Consider the following 15413-nt stretch of genomic DNA (forward strand, 5'->3'; position numbering starts at 1 on the left):
TTTCTGTTTTATGAGAAACATGGGCAATTCTCTCCAAACTGCCAAATTTACTGAGGTATATGCTAGAAGTAATAAAACGCACCCATGTAACTAGCACCACAATCAGGATGTTGCAACTTTTTCCATCAATATAAAAGTTTCTTCAGAACCCTTTGCCATCCCCACACCCATACCTCTCCCCCTTACATACACACACACCAGGCACAAGCAACCCTTCAACTACAAGCAAAATCTGTTTTCTGTCACTCCAGATTAGATTTGCCTGTTCTAGAACATCCTATAAATGAAATAACACAGCATATACCCTTTTACGTACGGCTTCTTTCACTCAGTAGAACGTTCTTCTAGTTGGAGGTTCACTCAAGTTGTTGTTTGTATCAGTAATTTGCTCCTTTTGTTACTGCTAAGCAGTTATCCCATTGTATGCATACATCATCATTTGTTTATCCATCACCTGTTGGTGGATATTTGGTTGTTTCCAGTTTTTGCTATGATGACTAAAGCTGCTATGAACATTCCCTTACAAGTTTTCATGTGGACATAACTTTTCATTCTCTTGGGACATAACCTAGGAGTAAAATTACTGGAATCATATGGTAAGTGTATGTTTAACCTCCTAAGAATCTGCCAAACAGTTCTTCCAGGTAACTGTACTAAAAAATAGGGTTACTTTTGCTTTCCAAATATAAAACTTTAATACTGAAATTCTTAGACTACACACAAGTATCCTTTCTCTACCCACAAGATGCTAACAGGTTCTTCTCCATTCCCATGGTAAGTCACTGTACTGGAGTCATCCCACAATGGGGCTAAGGAGCAGCTGCTATACCCAGTATTTTTTTATATGAAATACTGAATTAATTAGATCAAAGGTTCCCTTAACAAAGCCCCATGTGGGTACCAAGGACTAGTAAATCTGGTGAGAAAGAGGTAACTCTCTTCTAAGAGGGTCTATATAAACCACATTCTCCCATATAAGGTTAGTTATGCTTGAATTTTCTCAAAATCCTCCCTACATAAGATCCCAGAGACTCTGTTCTCCTGTTACAGCTTCATGAGGCCTGTCCCCATGAGATAAAGACTGGAGATTTCCACTAGGCTACCTTATTTCCAGAGGCCACTTTCTAAGTAGGGTAAGGGAAGAAAACTGAGTTATCACTCTGCGCTCTCCCAACTAGGATCACTCCTAATGACCTGGCTAGACCAAGCCATGCGGGAAAGTAAGACACCCACATTTGAAATAAATGTTTTGATTAAATTATTCATCCTGATTTGGGAATAAAGAATGATCACTAATAGATAAATGCACTTGTAATTCCTTTCCAAATTATTATGTTTTGATTCATGAATTTAAGCAGTCTATTATGAATATAAAATATAATAGGCCACGGAACTTCTAGTCAAATAATCCTTATCTCAAAGCCATTACCTCAAAGCCATTCACTTGAAAGGGTCTATTTACCCACCTCTTGAATCCAGGCCGGCCTGTGACTTGCCTTGGCAAATAGAATGTGGCAGAAATGATGGTGTGTGCTTTCATCTTCTCGCTCACTCTCCCTCTCTCCACCGCCGCTCTCTCTCTATGTACTTTGCTACTGCCATGTGAATAAGCCCAAAATGGCCTGCTAGAAGGCAAGAGACCATCAAGGAGAAATGGGGCATCCCAGCTAACGCTATCCTAGATGAGCCAGCCCTCAGCATACACAGGAGTTGACCAGAGATCCATAAGAGAGCCCAATGGAGATCAAGAGAACTTCCCATCCAAGGCCAACCCAAACTGCAACCCACTAAATTGTAAAATAAATAAACAGTGGTTGTTTTAAGCCACTATATTTTTGGCATAGTCTGCTATGCAGCAAAAGCTAACTGATACATTGATCAGCTGGGAAAATAGCTTTTTGCAACTAGCAGTGGACAGATTCTCCTCCTACAACCGTTCCTTAGTCCTCATCATCCTGACCTTTGACCCACTTTTCTGGCTCACTCATCCTACTTTATCTAGGCTCTCCTTTACCCTATGCTGCCGTTATGGGCTGAGTTGTGTCTCCCTCAAAATTCATATGTTGAAGCTTTAACCCCCAGTGCCTCAGCATGTGATCGCATTTGGAGATAAATACATTTGCAGCTGCTCCTAACTCCGTTCTAGTTAGGATCAGGCGAGAATCATGAGTCTCTTTCTCATATCTTCCCATTGTCAAAGTGTCTACGGGTTAAAGCAGCTTTCTCCTGCCCCCTAGTAGCAATCTTTCAGCTTCTATTAGATAAGGACTTTAAGGGCCAACTGGAGATGTTTAAAGAGCAGTTACCGAGGATTCACAGATAAGAGTTATTTCCAAAAGGAAAATCCCTCATAGTCCCCACAACTCTCAAAGGAATGGACCAGAGGTCAAACACACTGGAACAAATCTGACTCATCTGAGCAACCAATCCCAGCAAAATCACCTGCCCTCCTCCTCGCTCTGTCTCACCACCTTCTGACTTCTTCCTTATTTTGATGCCTATATCACAGCTTTCCTTTATATAAGAGGAGGTTTTCAAAAAATTGTTTATATAATTGAAGACAAAGACTAATACAATTGAACACATGCATCAACCAGAGAACAATATCTAGTTATCACAGCAAATGGGAAGGTCAGACATTTGTTCTTTTCCAAAAGGCTCCCTTGGAATTCTAATGAGCAGCTTTAACCCAACAGCCTGTGCACTGGCTTTGCCTTGAATACCATCAATGCACTTCCCATAAAGGTTCCTAGGGAGTAACTCTAAGCAACAAAAGCTTTTGGATTCTAGCATGCCTATAATAAACCACCATGCAAACACATGACTATTCACTGGATTGCTGTTTTCTCCTGAGGTGCAATACCACAGTTCAAGAATCACTATAGGACAAAACAATAATAAAAGCAAAAGGAGGAAGAGCCTTGAACAGCCAAAATAATACTGGAAAAGAAGAACAAAGCTGAAAGACTCACACTTCCTGATTTCAAAACTTACTACAAAGACAGAGTAATCCAAATTGTGTAATACTGGCATAAGGATGAGAATATAGACAAATGGAATAGAACTGAGAGTCAAGAAATAAACTCACAGATCATGGCCAACTGATTATTGGCAAGGATGCTAAGATCATTCAATGGGGAAAGAACAGTTTCTTCAATAAATAGTGCTGGGCCAACTGGATAGCCACATCCAAAAGAATGAAGTTGGACCCCTATCTCACACCATATTCAAAAATTAACTCAAAATGGATCAATGGCATAAATATAAGAGCTAACAACCACCAAACTCTCAGAAGAAAACACAGGGGTAAATCTTCATAACCGTAGGCTTGGCAATGGATTCTTATAAATGACAACCAAAGCAAGAACAATAACAACAAAAAAATAGATAAATTCAACTTCATCAAAATTAAAAACTTCTGTGCACCAAAAGACATTATCAAGAAAGTGAAAAGATGACCTACAGAATGGGAGAAAGTATCTGCAAGTCACATATCTGATAAAAATCAAGTATCTAGAATATATAAAGAACTTTTACAATTTAACAACAAAAAGGCAATCAACCCACTTAAAAAATGAGTGAAGAACCTGAATGGACATTTCTCCAAAGAAGATATGCCAGCAAGCACATGAAAAGATGCTCAATATCATTAGTCATCAAGTAATGCAAATCAAAACCACATGCGGTACCACTCCACATCCATTAGGATGGCTACAATAAAAAACGAAAAGGAAAATAAATGTTGGCAAGGATGTGGAGAACTCTTGTACATTGCTGACAGGAATGAAAAATGGTCCAGCTACTGTGAAAAACAGTTTTGCAGTTCCTCAAAAAGTTAATTGTAGAATTACTCTATGACCCAGCAACTCCACTCGTAGGTATATACCCAAAACAATTGAAAAGAAGGACTCAAACACATGTACGTGCACATTCAGAGCAGCACTATTCACAATAACCAAAAAAAGGAAACAGCCCAAATGCCCATTAATGGATGAATGGGTAAACAAATTGTGGTACATACACACAAAGGGCATTATCAGTCAGCTATAAAAAGGAATGAAGTACTGATACATGCTATAAAACGGATGAATCTTAAAAACATTATGCCTAGTGAAAGAAGCCAGACACAAAGGTCACGTAGTGTATCATTTCATTTGTATGAAATATTCAGAATAAGTAAATCTTATTCTGCCATAAAGACAGAAAGAAGATTAGTGGTTACCAGGGGCTGGGGAAGGAGAAAGTGGGGGTCAATTGCTTAATGGGTATGGGGTTTTCTTTGGGATGATGAGAATATTTTGGAACTAGATAAACATGGTGGGTGCACAAGATTGTGAATGTACAAAATGACACTGAATTGTTCACTTTAAAATGGTTACATTTTTGTTATGTGAATTTATTTTCAATTAAAGCAAAAGCAGAAGGGAAAAGACAAGACAGGCAAAGCAGCCTGGGTTTTTAAGTAACACCAAAGCCCCTGGGCATGGCAGAAATGGAGCACCAGGAGAGGCACTGGTGCTGGCGAACACAATAGAAAGGGCATGAACACATGAGAAGGAGGTGGTTGAGATAGAGGGACAGTCTTCCTAACAGAAGAGTAGCATCTGTCTACAGTCTAGAATCCCTAGAAATGTCACTTTGTAACAGAGGGCAGAGCACCATTAGGTAGAAGAAGGACCCTAAAGTGAGGACAACCTGGTCACTGGAGCCCCTCAATGCCAATCCTTTGCAGACCCTTTATTCCTTTACATTTGTACAGAAGAAAGAGCAGAGGACCACAGAGGAGAAGAAAGAGGCAAATTAACTAGAAATGAGCTCTGAGCCTCAAGAATATCCCTGGGAAAAGGAAAATGGGAGTGAACATAGTAGTTACAATAAGACAGGTCTGAGGTATGCACGATCTCCTTGTAAAAGACTTCCAAAACCAACGAAATAGACTTTACAGATGGGCAAACCAAGGCCCCAGGTTTCAGATCTCACATTCTTCCTACTCCACCATAATGCACCCAGCCAGGTGAAGAATTATAAAAGTCCTCAGGAGCATCATCCAGTTTTCCAGGAAATTAATTGCTTGAGGGAAGTGAGTTTCACTTCTATTTTCCCATTAGCTCAGAAAGGGCTCTTTAACATATCTGCTATGAGAAATTATCCAAATTCTCGACCACCATATTATTATTCATGGAGTATCAAAACATTACTGCTGCATTCAGTTTCTTGCTGCTTATTTTTTGTAAGAGCATTGCCTTCTCGCAGCTACCTGAATGCTCACTGGAAAACCACACGTCCTCTAGCCATACGGGAAGGGTCAGAAGATCATGTCAGCACTTTCACCAGCAGAGCCACTGGAGTCCTCCTCAAATGGCTCTCCTCCTGCTTCTGTGACACTTGATTCCCCCCACAGGCCACAAAATATGGCAGGGAATGAAGCAGCTCATCTGCAAGGTGGTTATGGCCCAAGGTCACCAGCTAGTTCCTCTCCTGGAAAGGTTTATTTTAGTCCTCGGGCCTCAGCAAGCTGCCCTTTCCCACCTGAGGAGAGCAAACACAAGATCTCTGCTCCTCTTTTCACTTCAGAAAAGTAGTAAGGACTTTTCAAATGCAACCATTTCCACTGCCTTTCAACATTTCACTGATAAATCAAAAATACAAAATAAAAGGACTAAGGAGCTAAATCGGATTTATTTTTTCTTCCCTCTGACAGAAACAGACAAAACAAAGCAACATTTCCATTGCAGGGGGAAAAAATCCCTATGTCAGGTCTGAAAAAGATTCAGGAGGCTCAATTCAAAATGGGAGAGTATAGAACATATGAGGGGACAAGAAATTCTATCCTTGGAATAAGAAGTTCTTGCTGTCACAACCACAGGGCCCTTGGGAAATGACACACAAAAGCAATTTTTCTATCATCATGATTTCAACAGTAGCATACCCCAAGCAACCCGTGAAAAGCCCAGTCAAAGAAACCAAAAAATATAAGGGCAACAGCTAAAACTTTCTATACTAAACTGTTAGACCTTTTCTAGTTTCTTCAAATCTTTTGGGAAACAAACTGGAACAAATACCATTGCTAACACGAATTTGAAAAGTCTGTATTGAAACTTTTTTTTAGACTGAAAAATAGGACAAACCTTAAGCTAGAGTGGAAAAATGACTTTTTTTTTTTTCAGATGAATCCTACTATAATTTTACAGTTAATGCTTTTCTTCTCTAAAATTTTATTTTAAAAATAAAGAAGAGTTGAAAGATTTTTTTTCTTACAGTCAACAACCATATTCCCATTGCCCAGCTTTTTTGAATATCTAGCCCTTTATCCATCCCTCCACCCATCCAACAGCTCCTTTTTCAAAATGTATTTCACAGTAAGTCAGTCACAAAATTCAATACACTTCACCTCTAAACTCATGCTGCTGGCATTTTAATCATTTCTAGTTGAAGATTGTGACTTTGCAAGAAGGAGAAAAAGGAAAGTACGTGAAAGCTCATTATGCACCTAATTTCAGGGCCCAAGATGAGGTAAAGACGAAATTCTGGCAAAGGATGGAGATCCTCGTATGAAAACCAGGAAGAAAAGGATATGGCAGAATGCTGACCCTGGCAACTGTTAGGAAAGTTATCTTTCAAAAGTCATGGTGTTGACCCCAAGCCCTTCCTCCCTCCTCTAGGCACTGTGGGAGCAGAAGCCCAGTTGGCCATGGGGACTAAGAAACAGACAGGCACCCTAGAAATGGAAAAACTGTGAGAAAAACCTTGCTGTTGAGCAAGATAGACAATCCTCTCTTCTGAAGAGGACATCTCTAGGTGATAAAGGTGTGCCCCTTTGGTAGGAGGAGAAAAGGGTTAGAAAATTCTTCTTTCCCTTTGTTTTTGCTCTTTTTCTCTCTCACCACTCAATTCCTCCACAAATCAAGAAAGGGAGGTGAACATTTGAGACTGGGATGTAAGCACCACTTGGGAATGCCTCTAATATTAAAGACTAAGTGAAGATAATGAGAAATGGATGGGAGACCAGGGCTGGGCATTCATTACTCAAGCAGAAGAATTTAAATTTTCTTAAGGGCAGCCAGTCCAGCTCACCAGATAAAGGAAGAAGAGAGCCACTGTGCAGAAATGTGCCCAGGAATGAATGGTATCATACTAGAGCATTCCCAGACAATGGCTAAAGGAGGTAAGATGCATACAGTGGTGGCACTGGAGATGGTCCCTGTGGCAAATGGTTATCTCCAACATTCTCTTCATACAATGTGACTTTAACACTCCTCCTGCTGAGACGTGGGCTTTTAAGTCTCCTCCCCTTGAAACTGGGCAGGCTTGTGACTCACCTAGAAACAAATAATGTGATGGAAATAATGCAGCATGACTTTCAAGGTCAAGTCATAAAGTGATGCTGCCTCCACCTTGTCGACTAGAATAATCACACTGGAGCCCACATAAGCAGCCCAGCTGCCCTGGAGCCACCATGCTGTGAGGAAGCCCACAGTTGCCCATGAAGAGAGACCACATGGAGAATTCCAGACACTATATGAAAAAAGAGGGAGCTGAGTCAGCCGCCAGCTTCTCCATCCTCTTGCTCTTTCAGCTTCAGATGCCATCTCAATGCAACTGCAGGAGAGACCCCAAGCCAGAATTGCACGATGGAGACTCTCCCAAACCCCTGACCCATGGATAAAGGGAGAAGTGAAGAAGTGATGGCTGTTGTTTCACGCCACTACATTTTGGACTGATTTCTTACACAACAATAATAACTACAACAGACCCCAGCATATAAACTGGATAATGATGATACCTCACTTCATCCACTGCGAAATCTAAGTCATTGAACCTGGTATCTAGCTAGCCTCTAATTACCTTTCTTACTGTGTATCTAGTACTCTAGCCTCATCAGTTTACAAACAACTACCCAAACTCTTCTAGAACCTTCTTCCCTAATACATATTATATACGAATACACCTACATATTTTTCTATTGCCGAAGATGCCCTCCTTTCCTCTTTACAATCTTTCTACATTTTACCCTTCATTTGAAATCCACTTTCTTCCAAAAAGTGACCCTCCAAAAAGTGATCACCTACTGAAGGTGATCAGTGACAATTTAGCTTTCAAACCTCATCATTTTAAGCACAATTTGTGCTTACAGGGCATTAAGTTCAAAAATGCAAGGGGAAATGGCTCATCAAGCACAGATTCGCTCACTTTCTTTGGACAACAGTGCCACCTCATTTCTTTATTGAACAGGGTTACCAAGCTGAGAGATTCAGGAGCGCTGACAAAAAGTCTTGTCTCAAAGGAAGGAAACCGCTTACCAGAATTTTTCTATAACATTCTAAAGTTGCACTGTCCAATACAGTGCCACTAGCCAAATGAGCCTTCTGAACATCTAAAATATGGCTAGTCTGAACTGAGATTTGTTCTAAGCATAAAATATACACCAGATGAAAAAAATGTAAAATCTCGATGTTTATATTAATTGTTGAAATGATAATAATTAGGATATGCTGGGCTAAATATATTATGAAAATTAATTTCAACTGCAATTGTGGACTTCCCAGCCTCCAGCTCAGATTACTAGAACAAGCTTTTTTTTTTTTTTTTAACTTTTTTAATGAAGCTACAGAAAATTTAAAACTGCATATGCTGCTCACATGATATTCCTATTGGACCACACTTTTATACTACAGTGAATTGCAGGTGTCCCAAGGAAACACCACATATATTTTCCCGAAAATAAAATACTCTTAAAGGCAAAGGTGAAATACTAGGGAATAAAATTTAAAAGGATGATTAAAAGAGATGAGAATGAAAAATAATAGAGTTAGCATGTATGCTTGGAAATGCTTCTAGCAAGAATAATTGCCAATCATACAATCATACACCATCCTTGCCTGTTTTCTCAGGGCCCCAAAATCATTATCCATGATGACATTCATCTAAGGAAAGCTTTGAAATTTCAGACTTCATTTTTTAACTCTAATATATGTAAAAATTCTACTCAGTGAAAATTACTTAGGTGTCTCTCAACACTGCAATCACTTTAGGACTTACATGTGAGAAGCAATACCTTATTACCTTCTCAAAGAAAGAAATGAATTTATACAGCTTCGGAAAGTGCTTAACTTGCACCAGGAAATGGCCTAAGGGATGAAAAATGTGCCTGTAGGAGTGAGGAAGTGAGTGCAATGGCATGTGTCCACGCAGAGCAGACACTCCAGTGTCCTGTCCAGATACCACCGGGTCCCTTTTAACTGTCCTCTGTGCCCATCACCAAGCTTTCATGTGCTTTGCTTCTAAGAAATGGTACTTGCAAATTTCTTAAGAGGAACATCCTTCAAGTACTGGAGCTGTTTCACCTGCAGATGCAAAGAGGCAAGTGATGCCAAGTTTACAGCTCCTCTCCCACCAGCCCACAGCCAATGGCGGATGCAGGAACAGGAAAGCCCAGCTCTCTTGCCTTGAGCAGAAAGAACAGACTCTCAGGAGCAATTATACTCCAGAGCTCCCCTAGGGATCAAGCTGAGGCAAGGATATTGCTGGATCTTTCCCCCTGCTTGGCTTCTTCCCTTTACCTCTCCTTCCTCAACTCACTAGTCTCTCCTGGGAACACTGCCTTATTAAAACAGTTGTGCAGAAATCCTCATCTCGGGTCTGCTTCTGGGGAGCTCAACCCAAGACTCTTATCAGGCATGAATGAGCTCTAAGAAAACATGAAACCAGATTCTTGTTGTTGTCGTACTGTGGATAAGAGTTTCTATAACACTTAAGAATTTAAGGAAACCGCACTAACCACAGTTTAATAAGCAAGAAGTATCTTTGTTCCTAAAGAGCACTGCAGCAGCCCTAGAACATAGGTCTTAGACTAGAAAAAAGATGCTAACAACTAGAACAACAACTATATCTCCAGGTGTGAGAGAAGCAAGGGTAGCTTCAAGGCTCCAAAGAAGAAGCAAAAAGAAAGACAATTCAACATTAAAGTTTGGTGAGTTTCATACCAGACACTAATGTTAAAAATTCTGTATAGAATCAACACTTAAAAACAATTTCCAATCATTCAGAAAGGAAGAAAGCACCTCCAATGTTAGGTAAATTTTTCAAGAGAGTAGCGGTATTTCAAACTGAAATACTACAGGGGAGAAAGTACCAAGGGTTGTTTTCTTTCTTTTCATGAAATTTGAAGGCAGCCTTTGGTTTGACCAGACTAATAAATTTTTCTTTACCAAGAGTCACTCTGAAGCTAGACATTAAGGGTGAAGATAATTCATCCCAAAATAGTCATTTTGTTCTCTATATAAATATTTTCTACTTTAGGAGTTAATTGCCTAACAATGATAAAAAGCTAAGTTGAATGTGACATTAATTAATAAGCAAGATCCAAAATACATCTTATGCCATTATGGGAATTAAAATATATTCTGCATGCCTATTGTGGATGGAATAGGCCTAAGAAAACATTTAGAACTAAAGTACCGTCCACTGTTGGAATCATGAGGAGATAAAGCAGGCATTCAGACGAAACCAGAAAAGTCCAAGTTTCAGGGTCTAAAGGTTTCCAATTTTGAGTAGAGGAAGACATTATAAAAGAATCAGATTTAAGTTCGATGTAAAAAATATCCTCATAATACAAGATATCTAACACTCGAATGTTGCTAGAGTAGAATGGTTTTATTTTTAGGAGAGGATGGAGGGAAATATACAAGAATTCCCTCTTTGGGAGGAGGGCAAGACTAACACAATGACAGCAATCAACAATCTGGTGACACATGGGGCGCCGGGTCCAATAAGGTCCTATTAGGTGTGATGGAAGAGGAGCCCACATACAGCATTAGCTGTCCCAGGGCCGAATGCCATCCAAAGTCTTTGTAAAAATCCAATGCATGCCATTTACACCACTTAATATAGAGAAATTTCTTCTTGGAACTTAAAATATTTAACAAACAACTTCTAAGATCTGGTTTGGTTTTTTTTGGCGGGGGGGGTACTCTTGAATCAAATGTTTATTTTCACTAAGCACACAATTGTTCATAGGAACCATTCATAATATTGTTGATGAACAATGACTTATTTTTTAAGAATAATACAACTATTATACAGAGAAAGTAGATAGTCCAGAAAAATGTAAAAAACAGATGTCATGTCTACTAAAGTCCCTAAGAATTATTCAGGCCCCAACTCTGGTTTGCCTGCTAAGCCATGGTTTATGAGTCACCCTTGGGGAGCAGTAAAATATAGTGCACTTGACTAAAAATAGGTAGGAACATTCAATAATAAATCTACTTTCTTGATATTCTTGTGTCATCATTAAATACTGATCACTAGGAGGAATGTCAGGTAGAGTGATTCTTCCTCCCCTCACAGAAAGGCCGGAAGAAAATCAGCCACGGGCCCTGCCAGAAGGTAATGGAGTGTCTGACACAACAGGCAACAGAGTGGAGAGAGTATCATCGATTTGAAACGTCTGGGACCTGGAGTTCACCTATCAGGATGAACAGTGAAGTTGCTGGTTATCTTTTTCAGGTGATCACTATCAAATGATTTCATGTCCCTTAAAATAAAAAAATGATACAGAGTCCAAATTTTTTACTTCTAACAGCAATTAGAAAACAACAATTTGCTAAAGGGGTCAGAAAAGAACACTCATATTCACTAGGATTCTGCCTCTAGAACAAAGCATCGGCAAGTTATAGTTAATAAAAAGAATTGGCCATAAAAGGTATTTCCGATTCCCACCTTAGCATTTCTTTAAAAGTTTGTAAAATGGAACTTTAGAGGGACATTGAAAGAATTTATTTACATCATTTCCATAGGTAGCTCCCACAAAATGGAGGGTGGATTCCAGCTGACACTGAGCATAGTCGTGGTTTTCCACATCTGTGAGAATCTTCTTAAACAAAATGTGCACAGGATTAAACACAAGCCACATACATTTCTCCTCAGAAAGAATTGCAGAAAACAGCAACTTAAATAATACCTGATGCTTACTAAACACAGGCAATACTACCAGAGACAGCAAGTAGAAATGCTAGCAAAAGGTGAATGCCCAAGGTTGGTGGAATGAATAAAACTCAAATCTAGAAAATGCCAGAAGATTAATGCTCTGCTACCTGAAAGAAAATGTCTGTGAATCTGTTTTGAGAGGCATTACAGATAGGACATCTATGTGAATGAAGAAATTCATTTTACAGACTGAAAGTTCTAGAAGTCCAAAACTAGCAACTCTTAACCACAGCATGCAGAGTACTTACCAGGTGTCTCTGGACCGACGCCAAGTGATGTCCCCTTAGTCAAATCACAGCGCTGTCCTCTGTGAAAGAGACAGAGAGCAGAGAAAAATCAATGTAAAGGACTTTTAGAATTCTCATGGAAAGAAACAGCCCTTTGCACTTCAAAATCAGAATCTATAATATTTGGTTAAAAACATATCAGAAAGATGCATTAATAAATTAGTGACATTAGTTTCTAAATGAACAAGAAAGACATACAGTCATCAAATCAGGAAAATTACTGCTACACCCAGCCTACAGGATGATACACTCTCTCCTAAAGCTGCTGATCTACAGTTCAACCTCTTAACTTATCAAAATGATTCAGCAGCAGTTGAACAACACAGCTATTCAAAATCTTCTAGAAGTAAATATAATGATCTTTTCCTGATTAATAGTAAAATGTCCTTAGATGAACTGTAAGGAACCTTTCAAAGAAGAGCAGTGCTGAATAGGAAGGATTTACAACAGAATTGCATCTATCTACAAAAAGAGTGAATATTTTTGATAGGTGTTTTTGTATTGTCTTTGTTAACAAGTTGTCTATGAAGATTCTGGATTTGACATTGGCTTTCTGGTTTGATTGAAATTTAGATTTTAAGATCTTTCCACCACTGGTGTGGGGAGTGGAGGGTGGTGGCATTCCAGATGGTGTCAGAAGTACCTAGAAGCAAGAGAAAGCCCATTTGCATTTGGAAAGAAGGTAGAAGCAGAAAAATTGGCAATCAGGACGTGCAAAAATGATGTCTGTAAAATCTGAACTGGGATTTTGTGAAGGTCATCATCTACGTATAGAGATGTCCACAGTAAGGACCCAGGTAGAATGGTACATCCTCACAATGCAAGACTATGTCATTAAAAAGACGTGAACCTGGATCTATACGGACAGGTATGGAAAAAAATTCTCAGGTCATAGTATTAATTTTTAAAAACTTCAAGTACTGTAATAATAGGTGTACAATGAGCCCATTGTGTTAAAAACAAACCTCACTAATCTATGTGTAAATACACAGACGTAAATGTTGTTACACGCAGAGAACATATCTGGAGGGATAACAAGAAACTCTTCAGTGTGGCTGCCTCTGGAGAACTGGTACTGAAGGGAGATAAAAAAAGGCCTTTGTATTTTAACCTAACCTTTAACCATTATGTAATATTTTACCACAAAATATACTACTTTTATTATTGAAATCTAAGAAGAAAGAATCCAATTCATCCTAAACTCTCTATAGAAAGAAACATTCCATTTTAAATATACAGAATTAGAATGCCTACAGCATCAGGTACACTTACTTAACTAATTAAATGAATATTTACTATGACCCAGGATCTAAGCATGAATTGCATTATCATATTTAATCCACATAAAACCTCTAAAATGTATGTACTGTGATTATTCCCATTTTACAGAAGAGAAAACTGAGAAGTTAGGTGACTAAGAATCACACAGAGCTGGCATTCAAACCCAGATACCCTGGCCCATGTTTAGCCTCTATGCTACTGTCTCCTCCATGGCATTTACCATATTTTCAGTATTACATTTATATTTTTAATGATATATTAATATGAGACAATTTATTCCATGAAGACAGCGATTATGTGTGTATTGAAAGCCATTATGTATATCCCCAGCACCTAGCATAGTGCCTAGCACACAGTAGGTGCTCAATAAAGCTTTGTTGAACAGATAAATAATTAAGTGGGCTGCCTAGAGCTTGAAAGTTAAACTACATAACAGTTTTATGCCTCCTGGAGTTGTGAAACAAGCTGAGTTCCAAAAAAGCTCATTGATTAATGACCCTGCCATATCATGCTCCTCATTTTGAGAAACCACTTGCTGCCCAAGTCGTTCTGTAACCAAAGACTGGACACGTGTTTTCCCTTTCCTTCTCTAATTCCCTATGTGATTATCCAGCATAAAACTGATGCATTGTTGCATAAACCTTTCTCATTCTCTGCCTGGCTAGGATATTGCAACACTGGGGAAAGCCAACGCTGAAATACTTTACAAAAAAGTGAAAGAGTAAAAACAGTTTGTCATGAACTATTTAGGTACTGGCATATGGTAGGCAAACTATTGTAACTGACTTGGTGTTGTAGTCATACATGAACCAAGGCTCAACATACCTACTTTTTCATTCTAATATTTTTACTCTAGGTGTTGAAGAATTTAAAAGGCGTCTTTCATAAAGGAGAGACTCTGTGGACGAGTGAGTGTGTGTGTCTGTGTGTCTATGTATAGGGCTCTGTGAATCTCTGTTGTGTTTGTGTCTGTGTACGCAGTTGGTCTTTCAAAAGAGGAAAGATATTTTTCTGTAACACAGAAGGAAAGCTAATAAATAGTTAGACAAAATCCCCAAATCCCAACTTCTATTAGTGCTAGTGTAAACAAAATCTGTTTTTCATCTAACAGGGGTGCCAGACTATTCAACGGGGAACGACAGTTTATTCAACAAACAGTGCTGGGACAACTGGATATCCACATGCCAAGGAATGAAGGTGCCTCCTACCTCACACCATACTCAAAAATTAGCCCAAAGTGGATCACAGATGTAAATATGAGAGGTAAAACAATAAAACTCTTAGGAGTAAATTAATACAGGAGTAAATCTTTGTGACCTTGGGTTAGGCAATGTTTTCATAGATATGACACCAAACACACAAACGACAAAAGAAAAAGTGGGTAAATTGGACTTTAACAAATTAAAAAAAACTTTTGTGTTTCAAAGGTCACCATCAAGAAAGTGAAAAGATAACCCATAAAACAGAAGATTTTTGCAAATCATTTATCTGATAAACACTTGTACCCAGAAATATGTTAAGAACTATTAGAACTCAACAATAAAGGGATAAATAACCCAATTTAAAAATGGGTAAATGATCGGAATAGACATTTCTCAAAAAAAGATATACAAATAAATGAAGAGATGCTCAACCATCAGAGAAATGCAAGTCAAAACCACAATGAGATATAACTTCACACCCAGTACAATAACTATAATCAGAACACAGACTATAAACAAGGGTTAAGGAGAATTTGGAGAAACAGGAACATTCATACAGTGCTTCTTGGGACAATAAAATGGTGCAGCCACTTTGGAAAACAGTTTGGCAGCTCCTCAGATGGTCAAACATGAATTCTCTTATGGCCCAGTAATTCCA

The 15413-nt window shown here is 38.8% G+C and overlaps 1 protein-coding gene across 16 annotated transcripts in view; it reads right to left on the minus strand.

Moving 5' to 3' along the window:
• The window catches only part of PLCB4 (phospholipase C beta 4), a 388953-nt gene that overhangs the window by 235039 nt on the left and 138501 nt on the right, over positions 1-15413 (minus strand). For all 16 annotated transcript variants that reach the window (XM_070587877.1, XM_070587870.1, XM_070587869.1 and 13 more), the window contains one exon: positions 12234-12292. The gene's annotated coding sequence lies outside the window, so the exon portion shown is untranslated. The remainder of the gene's footprint in view (positions 1-12233; positions 12293-15413) is intronic.

Source organism: Equus przewalskii, chromosome 21, assembly GCF_037783145.1.
Source record: "Equus przewalskii isolate Varuska chromosome 21, EquPr2, whole genome shotgun sequence".
Lineage (NCBI taxonomy): Eukaryota > Metazoa > Chordata > Mammalia > Perissodactyla > Equidae > Equus > Equus przewalskii.